We start from the raw sequence: 16,528 nt of genomic DNA on the forward strand, positions 1-16,528 counted from the left end.
TCTCACCCAACATATCTCTATTCCATTCCTTTCTTCCATCCCCACCCTGTTCCCTGCAAGACTTGATCTCTGAGGGTGCCTGCCTCAGATCTCTGGATAATTTTCCTAACCCAGCATATACTCCATTGGCCCCTGTTCTGTCTGACATAAACCAACCCTCCTACTAACCTGACCAGCATACTCACTACCCTGTCCCACTAACCACCCAGAGCAGTCTACTACCCTGAAAGAACCTGAAACACATGTCAGTTTATTTTCCATACCTGAACAAAAAGCAACCAAGCTATATAAAAAGTATTCACAGAAACAAAATTAAACAAAAGCAGAGAAGTTTCTGTTGGATATATAATGAACAAAGAACACCAATATGTCCAAAGAGCAGTGCAAAAACACAAACAAACAATACAAAAAACCAAGAGAATATGTCCCCAACAAAACCCACTAGTCCTACATAAGTGTAGTATAATGAGAACCACCCTGAGGAAGCCCATGACACTGAATTTAAAAGAACAAGCATAAACATGATCAAAGAACTTCAAGAAAACAGAAACAACTCAAAGAACTCAAAGAGAAAAGGAATAAACTTATGATGGAACACAAAAATACACAAATATGCCCATAATTAAATATCAAAAGCAATTCATGACTTGAAAAGTGAATTCATAAAAGACATGGAAATAGTGAAGAAAACCCAAATGGAAATGAACATGAGTTTGAAAAACTCAATAAAACCAATTAGAAACAGCAGAAAAAAGCACCACAAGCAGAATGAACAAAATGGAAAACAGAATAGCAAGGCTGGATGACAAAGTTGAAGATCTGGCCACCTTAAGCAAAGGCTACATTAAATTTTAAAGAGCACAGGAATGGATTACTCAGGAAATGTGAAACAACATGAAAAGCCAAAATCTATGACTTATACAAGAAAGAGAAGAATCTCAGGCCAATGGCACTGAACAAATCTTCATCAAGATTATAGAAGGAAACTTCTCTAAATTAAAGAAAGGCTTACCTATAGAAATTCAAGAAGCACATAGAACATTAATTAGACATAACCAGAACAGAAACTCCCCATAACATATCATAGTAAAAACATTAAATGCATAGAATGAAGAGAGAGTGCTGAAAGCTGCTAGAGGAAAAAAAAGTTACATATAAACGAAAATCCATCAGAATTACAGCTGACTTTTCAATGCAAACTATGAAAGCCAGAAGAGCCTGGACCAAAGTATTCCCAGTTCTAAACAACCATGGATGCCAAACCTAAATACTTTATCCAGCAAAACTATCATGGTTGAAGGGGAGCAGAAATTTTTTCATGATATGAATAGGCTGAAAGAATTCATGTCCACAAAACTAGCACTAGAGAGACTGCTCAAAGCAATACAAAGGACTGAAGAAAGGAATGAGTATATCAAAGAGATTACTGAAAGAAAACAAAGGTATAATAATAGAACACAAAATAGGGCCAGAAACACAACTAAGTTAAAATGATAGAATTCAACATATATCTTTCAATAATAACACCAAATATCAATGATCTCAAACTCCCAGTCAAAAGATACAGGCTAGTAGAATGGATCAAGAAAGTAAACACTTCCTTTTGTTGTCTTCAAGAAACTCACCTCACCTTCAAGGACAGACACCACCTTAAGGTGAAAGGTGGAAAAATATTCCAAGCAAATGGCTCTAAAAAGCAAGAGTTACAGTTCTAATATCTGACAAAATAGATCTCAAATTAAAAGTAATTAGAAGAAATACAGAGAATCACTTCATTATAATCAAAGGAAGAATCGATCAAGAAGCTATTACAATCATAAACATATATGCATGGAGCACCCAATTTCATTTTTAGAAAGTGCTGCAGGACTATAAAACACAGATTAACCCCAACTCAGTAATAGTAGGTGACTTTAATATTCCACTATCTTCAATACACAGGTCACTGGACAAAGAATAAACAGAGAAACATCTGAATTAAATGACATCATACATGAAATGGACCTAACAGATATCTACAGAATATTCCACTCAAGCACAAAAGAATACACTTTCTACTCATCAGCCCATGCAAGTTTTTTCTAAAACTGACCACATTCTGGGACACAAAACAAATCTCAGCAAATACAAAAATATTGAAATAATCCCAGTCATTCTATCAGACCACAATGTAATAAAGTTTATAACCAACAGAAAAGAAGCTCTAATAAATACACAAACTCATAGAGATTAAACAACAGCCCCTAAATGAGGAATGGGACAAAGAAAAAATTAAGAAATTCCTGAAATTAAATGAAAATCATAATACAACACAACAAACCCTCTGGGACACATTAAAAAGCAGTCCTAAGAAGGAACTTTATAGCTCTCGGTGCCTGCATGAAAAAGTCAGAAAGAGCAACACCAATGATTTAATAGTACAACTCAAGATTCTGGAAAGGCAAGAACAAACCAACTTCAACCCTAGTAGATAAGAAGAAATAACAAAATCAGAGCAGAAATTAATGAAATAGAAACAAAGTAAACAATATAAAAAATTCAATGAATCTAAAAGTTGGTTCTTTGAATGTTTCCAAAATAGACCCTTACCCAGTTAACAAAAAGAAAAAGCAAATCTCAATCAACAAAATCAGAGACAAAAGGGGAAACATCACAACAGACACCTAAAAGAAGAAAATAAAACAAACAAACAAACAAAAAACAACACCAAAACACAAAACCAAAACAGAACATTATAAGGGAATACTTTAAAAATGTATACTCCATTAAATTTGAAAATTTAAAAGAAATGGATAAATTTGAAGATCATGGTTACCACCAAACTTAAACTAAGAAGAGTTCAACAGCTTGAAAAGACCCATAACAAGAAATTGGCTACATTTCTTTGGGGTCTTTTTACCCTAACTGCCTAGCCAATTCCTACCTCCTATTCTTATGTCCTTGGGCCTGTTAACAACATACTCTGTTCCAAAAGCCAAAAATTTCAAAAGTATTTGGGAGCCTGTATCTTATCCTTAAAAGATTTTAGGGTTACCTCTTCAGAGGGAGGAATGTTGGAGGGGAGGGAGTGGGCATGGATTTGATCAAAATACCTTATATATATGCATGTATGAAATTCTCAATAAAGTTTTTGTAAAAGTTAAAAAAAGGACCCATAACAAATATGGAAATTGAAACAGTAATACAAAACCTTCTGACTGAAAAAAGCCCAGGACAAGATGGTTTCACAGTAGAGTTCTACCAGACATTCAAAGAAGGACTACAGCCAATACTGCATAAATTTTTCAAAAAGATAGAAACAGAGGGAGAACTCCCAAACTCCTTCTATGAAGCCAGTATCACTCTAATACCAAAACCAAGCAAAGATACACCAAAAATAAAACTATAGGCCTGTATCCTTAATGAATGTAGATGTAAAGATACTCAACAAAATACTCACAAACCGCAGTCACACATCAAAAGATCATCTACCATAAAGTCAGCTTTATTCAGAGATGCAGGAATGCTTCAATATATGTAAGTCAATAAATGTAATAAAACATATAAATGGACTTACAGGAAAAAACCACATGATCATCTCAATACATGCAGAAAAGTCCTTTTACAAAATCCAACAAGCATTCATGTTAAAAGTCCTAGAAGGAAGTGTTCTGGAGAGAACATACCTCAACATAATTAAAACAATATACAACAAACCCATAAGCAACATCATTCTAAATGGAGAAAAACTGGAAGTATTTCCATTAAAATCAGGAACCAGACAGGGCTGTCCACTATCTCCACTCCTTTTCAATACAGTGCTTGAAGCTCTTGCAAGAGTAATAAAACAAGAGAAAAAAATTAAAGGAGAACTTATTAGAAAATAAAAGGTAAAACTATCTCTATTTGCAGATGATATATTATACATAAGAGATTCCAAAAATTCCAACAGACAACTTTTAGAAATGATTAGTACTTTCAGTAAAATGGCAGGTTACAAAATCAACTTACAAAAATCAGTAGCCTTTCTATATACCAATAAAAAGCAATCAGAAAAAGCATTCAAGGAAACCCTCCCATTCACAATAACCTCAAATTTAATAAGCCTAATGAAATGCATTAAAGATCTCTGCAATGAAATTTTCAAATTTTAAAGAAAGTGGCACAAGGAGATGGAAAGACCTACTATGCTCATGGATTGGTAGAATCAATGTTCTGAAAATGACCATCTTCCCAAAAGCAATCGATAAATTCAATGCAATGCCGTCAAAATACCCATGGCATCCTTCACAGAGCCTGAAAAAAATCATCCTAAAATTCATATGAAATCACAAAAGACCCCAGATATCCAAAGCAATCTTGAGCAAAAAGAGTAATGCTAGGAGAATCACCATACCAGAGCTCAGATTATATTACAGAGCTGTAGTCGTTTAAAAAAAAACATGGTACTGGCACGAAAACAGAAACATAGATCAACAGAACACAATGGAAGACCTAAACATGAGTACACACAATTTCAGCCACCTGATATTTGACAAAGGTCCTAAGAACACACAATGGAGGAAAGACAGCATCTTCAAGAAATGGTGCTGGCAAAACAGGATCTCCACCTGTAGAAGAATGAAATTGAATGTTTATCTTTCACCTGGCACAAATGTCAACTCCAAGTGAATCAAAGACCTCAATAAAACCTGAAAGTCAGAAATTTCTAGAATAAAACTCTCCAAGATATAAGTGTAGGAAAGGACTTGCTAAATCCGACGTCAGCTGCTCAGGCATTAAGATCAACAATCAGTTAAGTGGAACCTCATTAAAATACAAAGCTTCTGTACAGCAAAAGAAAGAACCAAGGAAGGGAAGAAGAAACCCACTGAGTGGGAGAGAAAATCTTTACCAGCTACACATCTGACAGAGGATTAATAGCCAGATTATACAAAGAATTCAAAAAAACACACAAGAAAATAAACAGCCCAATAAAAAGATAGGCTATAGACCTGAACAGAGTTCTCGAATGAAAAAACATCTTGAAAGTGCTCAACATCTTCAATAATTAGAGAAATGCAGATAAAAACCACTTTAAGATTTCATGTTACCCCAGTCAGCCTGGAAAAGATCAAGAGAACAAATGATGCCAAGTGTTGATGAGGATGTGGAGAAAGGGGACCAATCATTCACTGCTGGTGGGAATACAGACTCATGCAACCACTATGGAAAGCAGTGTGCAAAACTCTTAAAAAACAGAAAAATCAATCTACTACATGATTTAGTGATACCACTCTTTTGGCACATACCCAAAAGACTCACCCCACTGTAGCCATATCTGTACATTCATGTTTGTTGCTGTTCTCTTAACAATACTAATGAAACGGAAACAAACTAAATGTCCCTCAACTGATGAATGGATAATGAAAATGTGGTACATTTATACAATGGAATTATACTCAGAGGTAAGAAAAGATGAAATTATGAAATTAGAAGGTAAATGGGTTGTACTAGAGAGTGTTATACTAAGTGAAGTAACACAAACACAGAAAAGCAAACAGCATATGTTCTTCCTCATTTTTGGATCATAGCACCAATCCTTTATATGAGAGTATATATCCTACCAGCAGGAGCCAGGAAAATGGAAAGGATACGCGGAGGTAAAGGAAAAGAAATAACCAAAAAGAGGGGGATAGTAAGGAACAGATGCTAAGGTGGGGGTGGGGGGATGGGGGGAGTGTTTGGCTGGGACAGGAGGAGGGAAGGGCATGCAGGGAGCCAAGGTGTGAGAAGGAGGGAACTCAGGAAAGAGGGGATGGTAGAAGGCAGGCGTTATTGGGGGAGAGTGGGGATAATGGGGATGCTGGGACTGGGGAGGGAAGAGGGAAATGGATGGGATGAAAAAAAGTAGAGATGAATAAATATTGGGGGGCTAGGAACCCAGAGGGAAAGTGAAGCCCTCCAAGCCCCCTGAAAATGTATGTTTTAGGTAAGTATATCTAGTGACTTATGTGGTCACAGAACTTTATTGGCCAAGCTTTAATATACCAGCTGACAAGCAATTCCACTTTCCTTCTAGAATCCTATTGGAAAATGGGGTTGGGGAGAGTGGAGTTAGAGGAAGTACCAAAATGGCAGAAAGCAATCAATACTTTTTGCCACATAGAAACTTCTGTTCACATGGTCTTTCACTGAACAACCCTTAAAATTAGATCTTGAAACCTAGGCTAGGAAATAATTTAATTTTTTATTTGTTTATTTTTGCTGTATGTTGATTCTTATTCTTTTTCTTTTTTTTTCCTTTTTTCTTTTTTGGGATAGGGTTTCACTATGTTGCCCTAATGGCCTGGAACTTACTATGTAAATCAGGTTGGAACTCGTAAAGATCTGCCTGCCTCTCTGCCTCTGCCTCCAAAGTGCTGGGATTAAAAGTGTGCACAACCACTACAGGTCAAAATTTTTTATATTAAATCGTGATTGTCAATAGATTATGCTCCTTTCAACTAAGAACGTATTGGTAGATTACACATAATTATTACAATATGTGAATGTAAGTTTACAATGAATTACAGTTCTGTGGTATCAGTAACTGTGTATTTAAAAAAAAAACAGCATATTTATTTTTATATTAAATCGTGATTGTCAATAGATTATGCTCCTTTCTACTAAGAACGTATTGGTAGATTACACATAATTATTATAATATGTGAATGTAAGTTTACCATGAATTACAGTTCTGTGGTATCAGTAACTGTGTATTTAAAAAAAAACTTAGCATATTTAGTGGACATTCAAAATTTTTCACTGTATATATGGCTGACTAAAAGGATACATACAAGAGTTGTATACCTACTTATAAGATGTGATAGTGTTTACCTTTAAATGTCATAAAATTATCTGAAGTTCAAAAAAAATCATGATTTTAAGTAACATATACTTTTGTGGATCCACATATTATTAACAATTAATGCAGAAATATTCAAAGAAATTTTAATGCTACAAATTTCTTTTAGTATTGATAGGTAAGATCATCCTCATCAGTAATATTGTTAGTTAAATTTCAGCTTCATTCTTTTCACTGAGAAACCTTTTAGCATTTTTCTCTTTATTGCTTCTGGTTGTATTTCCTTTATATGTTTACTCTTAATTAACAGACACTCCCAGATAAAGGGATAATTCTGTGGGCCAAAGGAAGGATAGTAAGACCAGGGTAGAGCAGGGCAGGGAATATTGAATTATAGTGACACACAAAAGATTACTGACCCAGATCCCCCTGGGAAGGTGACTGTCATGGTCTAATATAAAACTAATATTTTAGATCCTAAAACATAATTTGAAGAGATTTATTTTCCAAGTAAAGGGGCACTTATTTACCCTGAGTCTCATCAATTCTGAGTAACAAAAAAATGTAAGATTTAATACACCTTATTAACCTTCTCAGACTGGTGGGAAGCAAGAGGCATCACCAATAAATTAAGGATTGCCTGAGGGGCAATAGAAGTTATCCCAGTAGCTTATGGGCTCTGCCTCCTCCTCTGGAGGAAGGGGTTGGGAGATAATTCAGCCACCAGTTCCTATTCAGACAATCACAACTCAAGTCACACCCTTGTGGCCCTCTCCTGAATGGATTTGGCAAGATCTGTACACACCTAGACATTCATTTGGAGACAGACTTGCCAATAGAAAAGCAACTCATTGATCTTTTTTAACTATATTGCTATTACTATTCACACAAATAATTTACACACATCACTTGCAAAAAATTCAATTAGATATTCATAATTAAATGGTATAATTCTTTCAGGATTACGAATAGTAATATGAAAGAGAAAGTGTCATTGGTTAACACCAATTGTTTGTTGGGGGTCAGACTCCTAAGAGTGATTGAGTTTGGGGGCTCATCATTTATGACTTGAATTGTGTCTCTAAAAACATGCATTCAAGTCCTAACCTCAACTAATTAAGAACATAACTGTGTTTGAAATAAGGCTAATTTTAAATGCAATACATTAATCTAAGATGAATAGCCCAGATCTTTAATATGACCGATATGTGCAAAGGAGAAAAACCCACAAAGAATGGCTCAACAGATAACGTCATGTGACAGAAAGAGGGAAGAGAATGAGGCAGCCTCAAGACATGAAACCGAGGATGACAAAGACCAGCAGCACTGGACAAAAAGAAAGGATTCTCCTTCCGCTCAAGGCCTCGTGGAGAACATGGACCGCTCAATAATGTGGTAACTCCTTCATTTCAGAGCTGATGAAAATAAATTCCTGTTGTATTAAGGCACCAAGTTTATGAAACTTGGTTCTCAGTTCTGAGGCCTGCATCTTCTCTAGGCTTATAATAGTTTGGTGAGATGATGTTTGCATTTTAGCAGTGAACTAACTTCCCAAATAACCAAAAGACATAAAATTACATAAGCAACTGGAACGTGAACCAAGGTCTCTTTTCCCGTAATAATAAGTATGTGAACGGTTAATATTCATGAAACGAACTAGTACCAGCATAGTTTAAGAACATTTTTGAGGAGCTATCTCGTACCAGAAATATTTAATGCTGTTAATATAAATAAATGGGAAATTTATGCTTTATCCATCCTAACTTCTGGTTTATCTAAGCATATATATCCTCTTTTAAAAAAATGTTTTCCTGTTCTTTAAAAGAACAGGCTTGAAATATTACTTATTACTATATTATTGTTATATTTTATACCTATTACTATATTCTTATTACTGTTATTGTTATTTCCTTTTTCATTTTCAAATGTTGCCAACTGGCTCCTTGTAAGACTATACTTAGTCTGTTCTGCCCTCTCAAAAGAAGGCTAACAGAAATCACTGTTAAAACAGTATTGTGTTTACTTCATGTTTTCATATAATTTTTTTCATTACTGAATCACATAGTGAAATATGATTGAAATTATTTCATTTTATTTATGAATACAACAGTAAGTCATTAGGAGTCAGTTTGATACTGTATCTATTTAGCAGAAAAATAGTATTAGACTCTCTCCTTTGTACTATGACCTTTCCAGCCTCAGTTTCCTCGGCCTGATATCAGTGCCAGGCATGGGCTCCATCATATAAAAAAATATGGAATGCTTCACAAATTTTCATGCCATCTTTGCACAAGGGCCATGATAATCTTTCATTCCCATTTTAGTATGTGTGCTTCTAAAGCAAGCACACAATTATTTTTATATAATCTGTTTTTCCAGATTTGATAATTGCCACTTTTTGTTTCCTCTCTTGACTTTCTAATTTAACATGATTAATATGTTCCTAGTTTTCTCAACTGTAAGTCTCCTCTAAATGTGGTAAAGAAGAAAATATTTTTAAATACTGTTTTTTTTTATTTTATTTATTTTTATTATTTTATGTATATTCGTGTATTGCCTGCACGTAGGTAAGTGCACCCATGTCATGCAAACCCTCGGAGATCAGAAGAGGCTGTTGGATCCCTTGGGACTGGAGTTAAAGACAGTTGTTAGCTGCCATGTGGGTTCTGGGATTCAAACCTGGGTCTTCTGCAAGACCAACCAGTGTTCTTAACCGCTGAGCAATCTCTCCGGCCCCTAAATGCTATATATTTCTAAATGTCATGTTTCTACCTCAACGCATTTCAGTGAAAATACACAATTTAAGGATGAAAATTATCATCTTTCAGAATTTCTAAAGAATCTTTCATTTCCTTCTCGGTTTCCAGTGACACTGTTGAGAAGTCCATTCCATTTTCACTATTGATTCTCTATATGTGCCTTTGCCCTCCCTGTCCACCTCCAACATTCATCATTTGGGTTTTTTTCCCTTTTCTGTACATTTCTAGTATTCCATGATAATGCACAATAGTATAAATTTTCTAACTCAGAAAACCTCACCATCAGTGAACACTTTAAAAAATATTACGTCATCTGTATGTGTGTGCATGTATGTGTGTGCACACATGTGCCATGCATGTGGAGATCAGAGAATGACTTTCAGGTCTCACTTTTCTCCTTCTACCATATGCATCCCCGGGCATTGAACTCAGGCCATCAAGTTTGGTGGTAAGCACATTTACCTGCTGAGCCATCTTACCTGCTCTCTCATTGTGTTTCTTTATATCTGGAAACCCATGTGCTTTACCGCTCCAAATTTGTCTTATATCATTTATTTGATAAATTATCCTTGGCTTCTTTCTGTTTTCTCTTTTTGGTACTGACATCTGCTGAATACTCTGTTTCCATATATGATGTTGTAAATTACTATTTGTTTTCTTCTTCTTCTCATTCTACACAATCATATCAATCCCTCTAAATCTTGGAAAATTTTGTTTACATTTATAATCTATTGTAATCCCCCTCTAATTGTTTCTACCGTTGCTTTTGTATCATTCATAAAATAGCAATGCTATGTTGCTGTAGTTATTATGCTATGCATTTATCCTCTGGTTTCTAAACGTGCATATTCTTAGGAACAGCAGAGACTGACTGTCATCAACATCCTTCCTTATCATAGATCAAGTGAAAGAATCTTGGAAGATGTTATAACATTTCTGAATAAAATATTTTTAATCTATTTAAAAATTAAGGTAATGAACACAGGCAATCTGGATCCTGATTATGGCTCCAAGTTATAATGACAAAGTTGTTAATCACTCAGTACTTTAGTGTTCTTTCCGTGCAAATCAGAGATGAGAATAGCATTTAACTCCTGACATAAGTAAGAACGCCATGAATCATGATAAAGTATTTAGAAGGTGACCACAAGCTGCCGTAGTGTCTCAGTGTTCTTTTATCTTTTGTGGGCTGTTTTGAGTGAAACATCCTTGGTTTGTTTGTTTGCTGTTGTTGTTGTTGTTGTTGTTGTTGTTTAATCAGTTGTTTTTGTTTTTGTTTTGGGGGGGTTGGTTTATTTTTTTCTACTCAGTTATTGAGATCTTCGACATGCTCCTCTTTTTTCTACAAGAGTGTCTAGTAAACAACATTTCCTAACGAAGACTGATAATTCAAAGAATTTTTCTCTAAATAACTGTTGCCTACTTTGAACTTTTTTTTTTCTGTGTTTATGTTAGGAGCATCACATCCTTGAAATACCCACAGAGGCCAGAAGAGGGCATTGAATTCCCTGAAACAAGAAGTAGGAAGGGTTGTGAGCCACCATGTGGGTTCTAGGAACCAAACCTGAGTCCTCTGCAAGAGCAGCTAGTGCTCTTAACTGCTGAACCATCTCTACATTGAACTTTTAAAGAAGATAAATGTGGGGCAGTGCTGCCTCTGTCTCTCACCAGTTTCTGTAAACTGAAAAGTAATAAAAATAATAGAGATTTCCTGGGAAATTACAGAATGTGTACTCCTTAAGAGAAATAGTGGCAATAATAAAGAATTAGTGTTTTTCTAAATAATAAATTTCTTTCTCAATATTTTTAAAACCACTAAGCAAAAAATATCAAATCAGACAAGAAAAACAGTAAAAGTATGGATAATAGTAATCAAAATAATCATAGAATATTAGCCTCTGTAATAAATGGATTTGTGTTTCAGTTGCTAGGAGATATCACTGAACATCCTAGTGCTCTGATTGCAAATTAATAAAATAAATGCAGTATAGGAGTAATGAAACAAGTTGCTTTAATAATTTGTGTGCTCTATATTTGACAGGCACAGATCAAAGATTTCAACCTTTTCACTGACCATTGCAAAAAGGAACCATTAATCCTGATTCTAGGCTAGCATGCACTATCTACTACCATCTACTGTGAACACATTAATCTTCCTGTGATCCACATGGACTAAGACGACTTAATCCCTCCCATCTTAAAAGAATGTGATTTCTAACATTTCAGCATGTGAAATTTTGACTAAGGGGCATATTAGAAAACATTTCAATTTGATTTGATATGGTAAGATATAGTACTTGTCAAGCAATGTGTTTAGATGTTAAATTGAAAATAAAATATTTGTAATGATCACACTGGCATTCCACTTTTAAATTGGTCACCTAATGTTTACAGAAGAGCCAGTGTGGTCAAACATTGCACTGGATCATGAGCATGAAGAAATGAATGGGGATCTGTCCTGGACAATCCTTGGTTGAAACTTGGTGGGAAGATAGCTTACCTCTACCTTGGTTGCTGGTATGAGAAAAGAACATGTCTTGAATGCATTAGGATGGTATATAGGAAAGGTACACTAATCACAGTTGAGCTAGAGAGGAAAGAAGAAATCCAATGGAGAAAGTTCCCGTTGCTTCATTAAAAAATTTTTCATTTCCTGGTTAGATAATTAGGAGGCACACAGGGATTCTAAGAAAAAGATTCTTATACTAATGTATAAGACAATGTGCACAGATACTAATAATTTCGTATCATAGACCTGTTTTTGTGTTTGTTAACATTTTATTGCATTAATTTTTCATAAACTTAATAATGTCTTATTCTAGAGACAGGTATGGCAAACTATGGTCTGTGGACCAAATCAAACCCAAAACAAACTTCTACAAAAAGTTTGTTAAAGCACACCCTGTCCAAACCTTCATGCATTTTCCTAAATTATTTTCATACCATAGAGAAAAATGAATATTTTTCTTAGAGTAGAACATTATAAGCATATTAAATTTATAGCCTAGAAAACACAATATATTAACCATCTAGCTCTTCACAGAAACATTTTCTGATCTCTACTAAAAATTAAATAACATTGTAACTGCTGAATGGTAGAACCATCACCACTAACAAAAACTGTTTAATATTCAACAATATGAGCTTAAAAAGAGAAATGAATTAGTTCAAAATGCTACTGAAAAATCACACACAGAGTACACAATACACACAGCATCTGTACATGTGTCAATTTGTGTAACTGATGGTTGTATAACAAGAAACAGTGTCAGACAGGAGAAACCTCACTTCAAGTTTTTTGACAGGGTAGCCAAAGAGACTTTCAAAATTACTCAGGCTATTGTCACACCTTTGATTACCTCCCAGAACTTGTGGGAGGAAGCTGGAACTCGCCTGGAAGCCACCTCCCTGAAGGATAGCTCTGATAGTTTTGGAGGACATTATGCAAGCTGCTAAGAGAGAACATCAACCAGTGGTCCAACCCCAGTTTAAAGGCCTAAAAAGTACAACAATGACCAGCACAGCAGTCTTCATTGGGTCAGTTGTGGCACTTTTATCTTAGGGGTAATCAGTAGGTACATAATTGGACTTAAGCACACTCAATGGGAGAGAACTCATGTGTGGTACTGTAAACATAGCCAAGTACACAGAGCTGGAGAGGTCATAGATCTTAGTAAGTCTGCCATATTCCTAGACAAATGGACTTTCTTATTATATGCTAAACATGGATCCTTATATTTACAGACAAGTATGCTGTTCACTACTCATCTAAGAAGCTTCTTTTGGGAAAGATGGAGACTAGTACAGAGTTCCACAATTGATCTCACACAGAATAAGTGTCTGTAAAATGCCCATCTTTAAAGTGACGCAACTACATGGAACCTCTACACCTAAGGCTCATGAAACATAGTGGAACAAGGGGTTGAGAGAATACTAACGCATCTTTCAACTCTCAGCAATGAAGTTCCCTCATGCAACAGAGGACAATGAACACAAAAGACCACAAATGGCCAAAGCATAGAGAATAAGAGGATGCAGAATCTGGATCCTTGGACAGGACTCTTATATTAAACTCCAAGTACCCAGGGCTCAGAGATCATTATGGAGTGAAGGTGGAAAGATTTTAAGAGCCAAGGGGGGATTACAAAAGGAAGCGTTTTTATTCATCCGTATAATTTCAAATGAAAAAGAAGTTTAAAGATCTTAATCAAGTCCTATAATCCCAATAAGCTTGTTTCTTCATTGGTAAAATGGGGCCAACAGAAAAAATATCATTCAGAAATAGTATAGCCCATATATGATTCTGTAAAAATTGAATAAAGTCATGCATTTAAAGAAAAAAGGAAGTAAATTATTTCATACTAATTTTTATTGGAATGAACATTCAAATTTTTGTTGAGATATAATTTACAAAATACTGAATTTTAGAGTGTACAGAACAGAGATTTGTTAGCATATTCACAAAGTCACGAATGCTGCAACAATCTAAATTCACATTCTCACTACTATAAAAGAAACTCCCCAATTATTACCATTCACTACTGTTACTTCATCTTAGGTAACAGCTGATCAGTGTTTGTGTCTGGAGCTTGCTTGTTCTTGGCCTTTTGTATCCACTGAGTCACCCCCTACATGATCTTTTATTCTGACTTCTTCCACTTGGCACAGGTTTCCAATATTCATCAGTGTTACAAGACATTTTTGTGTTTCAATCTTCTGCATGGCTGAATTATGTTCTATGATGCAGATGTAGCACATTTACCCTCCTCAGCTGATGGGCATTTGAATTATTTGCCCAATTTGACTAAGATGAATGATGGTTTTAGGATTTTTTACAAGGATTTGCATAAATTTTTTTCAATACTCCTTCCATAAACCTAAAGGTGAAGTTGCTAGGTCATATGCTACGTGTATATTTAATACTTTGAGCAACTACCAAACTGTTTTACAAAGTGTTTGCATATAATGAATGGTGGTTGCAAAGTCTCAAGCTTTCCATCATTCTTATTACAGCTATTCTAGCATGAAGTTGTACCGTTGTGGTTTTAGTTTTTATTTTCCCTGATGAATGAACAGGTTGAGAATCTACTTAGGTACACAATAGTCATTTGAACATGAAGTATGACTTGCAAATAAATACGCACTTCCATTCTGTGGAAAGCACATTTGTTTTCTTAAAAGTGTATTTTAAGCAAAATATTTTGAATTTTAACCAACTCCAGGCATATCTCTTCTGTGTGTTTGTGACCTTTACCATTAGGGTAACTTTTAAGAAATTACTGGCTAGTTTAAGAGTCACAGATTCATACATTTTTTTTCTGAAATACATATTTTTCTCACAGATCTATTATCGTCTATGTATATCTTGCTCATTTTAATGTATGCATATAACATGAGTAGTCTTAAAGTTTTATTCTTTTGCATGTAGACATCCCACCATCCCAAAGTGATTTGTCCTGTCCACTGAAATTCTATTGATGTCTTTTGAAAGTCAATTAACATTAGCTATGTTGATATATTTATAGATACTGAATTATATTTATCCATCATCTACCTATCTGTATTTAACCCGTTTTTTAGACAGGATCTCCCTAGTCCCAGTCAATCTGGAGGTCACTATGTGAACCAGGCTGGCCTCAATCTCACAGAGATCTGTCTCTGCCTACTGAAGGTTGGTATTAAAGGTGCATGCTACCACAGCCCAGTGTTTATATAACTGATTTTAATCATAGTCTTCTAGTATTCTGAGTACTTACTTTTATCAGTGTATTAGGACACATACTTATGGTTTGCGTGGTGTGTGTGTATGTGCATGTGCACACATGAGTCATAAGTTTCCATCCTTATGATGGTCTCACTTTCTTTTGGTTACTGTAGTAGCTTTATAGTCACTTTTGAAAGTGGGAGAAATAAGCCTTTCATATCTTTAGTTCTACTTCAAGATTATTTAAACTCCTCCATGTCCCTGGTAGGTTCATAAGAATTTTTATGTCAGCTTGTTAGTTTATGCAACAGAGCTATCTGGAATTGGGGGAGAAATTTCTTTGAATATGTAAATGGACTGATAAAATGAGATAAACAGCTACATCTTCTAATGCCTGAATAAGAGTGGCATTTACACACACATTGAATTTCTTTCGATGGTTGTTTTCTATGAACAGGCCTCAAAATGTTTTTGTTATTTTTTTAACTATTTTTATTTCTTAGATTTTCATTTTATTTTTGGAACATTAAAATTTCTCTCTAATGCCAGTCTGCAGTGTTCTACTTCATCCTTCTCTTCTAACTGCCAAGGTTTTTTATTTTCAGAAAAGCATTTATCTGTTAATTATATTTTTAAATAATTTTATTTATTCAAGAATTTCAAGCAATGTACTTTGATCACATTCTGACCACCTACCCCACGCCCCACCTTACCACCAACCTGAATTGATGTCCTCTATTACTACTTGACTTTTGTGAGAATTTTATACATAATATTATATTTGAATTATTTCCATTCCATCCAGCCTCCTCCAATTCCTCTCATTTCCCTACCCCAGTCCCTCTCAATTTTTTATCTTCTTCTTTGACTTATTTCTACATGTATATATATACACACATATATGTGTATGTATACATATATACATACATATACATACATATTTTATGTATATATATATATAATTCACTGAGTTCATTTAGTGGTGCTTGTGTATACTTGTGTTTAGGGCTGCCCACTTAGGATTAGATAATCTCTCAAGGAGCCATTCCCTGGAGAAAACTGATTTTCTTTCTCCTCAGCATGTATAGCTTCATCTTCAGATGGGATCCCTTAAATTTCTCCCATCCACCTTGGCATGTGAACTGGATTTGTCATTACTCAGATCTTGTTAGACTGTCACACTGTGAAGATTTCATTGGTGTAACTTCCCTATCATGTCTAGAACACACTAACTAGCAGCAGGTGTCTGGTCCCTCTGTC

General features: G+C 35.0%; 1 pseudogene; it reads right to left on the minus strand.

The window, feature by feature from the left end:
- Window positions 1-9,053: 9,053 nt before the first annotated feature.
- Window positions 9,054-9,153, minus strand: LOC115068967 (annotated as a pseudogene).
- Between the last annotated feature and the right edge of the window lie 7,375 nt (window positions 9,154-16,528).

Source organism: Nannospalax galili, unplaced genomic scaffold, assembly GCF_000622305.1.
Source record: "Nannospalax galili isolate Female #2095 unplaced genomic scaffold, S.galili_v1.0 scaffold829, whole genome shotgun sequence".
In the NCBI taxonomy this organism is placed as follows: domain Eukaryota; kingdom Metazoa; phylum Chordata; class Mammalia; order Rodentia; family Spalacidae; genus Nannospalax; species Nannospalax galili.